This window comes from Gopherus flavomarginatus, unplaced genomic scaffold (genome assembly GCF_025201925.1).
Source record: "Gopherus flavomarginatus isolate rGopFla2 unplaced genomic scaffold, rGopFla2.mat.asm mat_scaffold_215_arrow_ctg1, whole genome shotgun sequence".
NCBI lineage: Eukaryota > Metazoa > Chordata > Testudines > Testudinidae > Gopherus > Gopherus flavomarginatus.
In genome coordinates, this window is record NW_026114827.1 from 46,927 (window position 1) to 51,500 (window position 4,574).

Genomic DNA, 4,574 nt, shown 5'->3' on the forward strand with positions numbered 1-4,574 from the left:
GTGAATGTGTCCCTCTAAACCCATCAACTGCAGACTAGGCAGGCTTGGAAGAATTGCGTATTTGTTGGTAAATGTCAATTTCTGTGTAAACACACAACCCAATGGCAAAATATTTCCATCAATAATCATCAAAATTGACAGATGGGCAAAGTAAGAAACATGCTGCTTGAGAACTTATCATGTTGTAGGAGCAGCAGTGATCTGTATGCTCTGTATAACCTGTATGCTCAAAAGGTCTGTTAAACTCCCCCAGCTTGTGTCCTTTCCCTCTTTGAATACCTGTGAAGTGGCTTTCCCACTCTCCTTTGTATCTCCAGTGAATGCCCTTCACCCGGCCCATCTGGCCAGTGGTTTGCTGTGTTACATTCTATTGCACCTCAGGGAGACTGATCTTCATCGCACCATCCATCGCTGCGCTGTGGGACACTTACCTTAAAGGATCCTGACATCTCCACCGCCAGGCCTGTCCTGGGAGCGTGAGTATGAGTGTGACACCCTCCCCCATCCCTTCTTTTGAGCTTAGCTATCAAGCTAATAAATGTGCTGCTTTCTGCCAAACTCTGGGGAGAGGGGCATTATTAGTCCTCTCTAAGCTTACTAACTGACCCAATTTTGGGTAACACAAGCAACATTGTTTGATCTGTTATTGTACCAAAGGAGGAGATGGTTGTCTATAAAGGAGGATGAAGACTAAATGCCTCTGATGAGAATGGGATTTGAACCCATGCAGGCAGAGCATAATGGAGTAGCAGTCCATCACCTTAACCACTCAGTCACCTCATCTGAGCTGTCAAAAACATGGACAGGAGGAGAAATCTAAGGCCGGCAGAGATAGGGACACTAAGGAGTTTTTAAATACTAAGCGTAAGCAGAGTCTGAATGAGCTCCCCTCTCTCACCTAGTGAGGAGCTGGGGAAAGACTTCAGAAGCAGACCGTGTTTGCATAGACACACCTACTCTGCCTAGCTATACAGCATGATGGGGCCGCTTCCCCAAAATGACCAGTTTGGGATGGTCTTGGGTTACAAATCACTTTAGGATTGAGTGGAATGAAATGTTATTCTCCTTCCTGTATGAGTGAAGGGCATCAGAACATACCTAGTCCGTCCTGATGGAGGGGTAGGTGAGTGAGGAATAGCTTTTATTGGACTGCAGAGAAGTGATTGAGGACGTCACCCTAAACCAGTGGTCCCCAAACATTTCACATTGTGCCCTCTTAGCCATGGCTGTGGCCCCTCGGAAGCCACGGTCAAGAACCGGGGCTGGGAGGAGTGGGGCTGTTGCTTGCTGGGGAGAGGGGTGGGGACAGGGGTAAAGGGGTCGACGCCGGGCTGGGAGCCAGAGTCTCAGGCTGAGGGTGGGGTTGGGGAAGAGCTGTGGCAGAGTGGTGCTCCCTCCCTGCCTTCTATGTGGGCTGGCTCAGGTCCTGAGGTGCCCCCATGAATGTTCCTCTGTGTCCCCCTAGGAGTCGCACCCCATATTATGGGGACCACTGAACCCTACTCGCTAAGCCAGGGCTAGTGATGCCAAAGCCCCGGGAAAGGGAGAACAAGTGTGGGGGCCCCAGCACCAGAACCATGCCCCTACCTTCTGTCTATGGCTCTACCCCCTTCCACCCATGGCCCCATCCACTGTCACTTCTGTTCCACCCCTTCCCCCACCAGCCCCACCTTATCACTCCTTTACCCCTGCCCCGCTGTGGCCCTGAGACCAGAGAAGCTCTGTGCCCCTGCTGCAGCCCCCGGGCTGTAGCAGGGAGTGGGAGCTCCTCCAGCCCTGGGGCTGACGTAGGGGAGACTTTTCCAGGGGGACCTAACTTGGCCAGGGCCCCTGATCATGGGCCCCACTGTCCCCTTGGCAGTGCAAGGTTTGGGGAGGCTGAGCCCCCTTGTCATAAACAGATAGCTAAGGGTTAATGTTCTTTTACCTATAAAGGGGTAACACCAGTAACCTAAAACACCTGACCAGAGGACCAATCAGGAAACAAGACTTTTTCAAATCTGGGTGGAGGGAAGTTTGTGTGTGAGTTCTTTGTTCTTTGTCTTGTGTCTGTGGCGTCTCGGCTATGAGAGTGATTTTTCTATCTCCTGCCTTTCTAATCTTCTGTTTCCAAGTTGTAAGTACAAAGATAATAAGACAATAAGTTTATATTGTTTTTTTTTTTTTTGTATTTACATGTGTGTAGTTGCTGGAATGTTTAAATTGTATTCTTTTTGGATAAGGCTGTTTATTCATTTTTTTCTTTTAAGCAAATAACCCTGTATTTGTCACCTTAATACAGAGAGACCATTTTTATGTCCTTTTCTTTCTTTTTATATAAAGCTTTCTTTTTAAGACCTGTTGGATTTTTTCTTTAGTGGGGACTCCAGGGAATTGAGTCTGCAGCTCACCAGGGAATTGGTGGGAGGAAGAAGTCAGGGGGAAAATCTCGTTGTGTTAGATTTACTAGCCTGACTTTGCATACCTTCTGGGTAAGGGGGAAGAGAGATTAGCTATCTTGGTACTTCTATTTCCAGGATTGGAAACAGGGAGGGGGGAGTCCCTCTGTTTAGATTCACGGAGCTTGCTTCTGTATATCTCTCCAGGAACCCAGGGAGGGAACACCTGGAGGGGAGGAGGGGGAAGGGAAATGGTTTATTCCCCTTTGTTGTGAGACTCAAGGCATCTGAGTCTGGGGGTCCCCCGGGGAAGGTTTTGGGGAGACCACAGTGAGCCAGGCACTGTATAAATCCCTGGCTGGTGGCAGCTTTACCAGGTCCAAGCTGGTAACTAAGCTTGGAGGTTTTCATGCTAACACCCATATTTTGGACGCTAAGGTCCAAATCTGGGAAAAAATGTTATGACACCCCTCCCCCCTGAGCCTCCATTACGAGCCGCCCAGGCTACCACTGCTCAGTATGTGTCCAGTCTCTGTGTTTTATGTTGCTCGTTCTGGGGAGCCTGGCCGGCCTTAGGGGTGGTGCCCCCCGATAGCCGCCCAGGGCTCCAGGGGTCAAAGGGCACCGTGTGGCAGTGCAAAGGTGCTCACTGCTCTCTCCTGCCCCAATGCTCCTCCATGGGTCCATAGAGGTTTGAGGAGAGTAAGGAGCAACCCTATGTGCTCCATGCGTCCTGGTCACTTTTCCCACTTGGGCTGTGCTGTGAGGGGAGCATCAGAAGCTGCTGCTCTCTGCCCTCCCGCTATGCAGCCCAGAGGAGGAAAGTGACCTGGATGCAGGGAGCTCGGATGATCTCACTTCTTGCCCCCACACCCCACAGCCCCTAGGGGTGCCCAGATGAGCAGCGTTCCAGGGAGGAGTGGGGGGCAGCAATGCCAGCTGCTCCATGCACACAGGTCACTCTCCCCATGTGGGTGCAGGAGGGGGTGCAGGGGTTTCTATGATGCATATTCTATCAATATCGTCACTCAATACCAGGCACTCAAATTCACCAGTCTTAGTACTTAGACATTTAGCGTTTGTACTTAAGCACTTCTAAAATATGTCCCATTTTAGCTGTCTGCTATTACATGATGTAATTGAGGGAGACTCTTTCATTTCACTGTTTCTCATCAGAACCTACCTGTACATTATCATCTTCCATGCTCTCCACCTTACTAGGCTATAGAGAATCCCTGTGAATAGTTCCTCTCCTACCGGATGTCTCTGTCTGAACCCTGTGCTCCTCTGCACCTGTCGGCTTTCCCCAGCTCTGAGGCTGTGTCTACACCGCGCACCTTACCACGGTGCAGCTGTGCCACTCTAACCATGCCATTGTAAGGTGCACTGTGTGGCCATCCTTATCGCTGGGAGAGAGCTTCCCCGGCAACAAAGCCAAACTACCTACAATGAGGGACAGGAGCTTCATCACCGGGAGCACAGCTCCACCTATGAAGTGCTGTTCACACTGCCGCTTTTCATGGCTCAAATTTTGGCATTCGGGGAGTGTTTTTTCTCACCGCAGAGAGACAAAATTTTTAGCAACAAAAGCCGAAATTAAAAAAAACTCCTCTGCAACCTATTTAATGTAACCTTTATACAACCTTTAAACTACCTCCAGTTCTGGTGTCCTCATTTGAAAAAGATGTTGTGAAATTGGAGCTAGGGCAGCAAAGAGCCACCAAATGTTCTGAAGGCTGGAGAAAAATGCCTTCCAGTGAGCTGTTGAAAGAGCTCAACCTGTTTAGCTTCTCAAAAGAAGATTGAAAGGTGATTTCATTGAAGTGTTGAAGTGCCTTAATGGAGAGAAAAGATTGGGTATTTACGGGCTCTTGAATGGAGCAGAGAAAGGCATAACAAGACCCAATGGCTGGAAAGTGAAAAGAGACAAATTCATATTACAACTAAGGCACAATAGTCAACAGTGAGGATGATTCACCACAGGAGCAAGCTACCAAGGAAAGTGGTGGATTCACCATCTCCTGATGTCATTTAATGAAGACTAGATGCCTTTCTGGAATGTGTTTGCCCCCAAAGTAGCTGTTGTGTCATACAGGAGGCCTGTGATATGCAGGTTAGACGCTCTAATGGTTTTTTCTGACCATGAAGTCGACTAATTTCTGAAAAACTGAGTGTAGCATTGGGAGCAGCGTCTGA

General features: G+C 49.1%; 1 non-coding gene across 1 annotated transcript; it reads right to left on the reverse strand.

Annotated features, from left to right (window-relative positions):
* Positions 1-701: 701 nt before the first annotated feature.
* Positions 702-783, reverse strand: TRNAS-GCU (transfer RNA serine (anticodon GCU)). Its single transcript has one exon. It is a non-coding gene; the product is annotated as a tRNA-Ser (tRNA).
* Between the last annotated feature and the right edge of the window lie 3,791 nt (positions 784-4,574).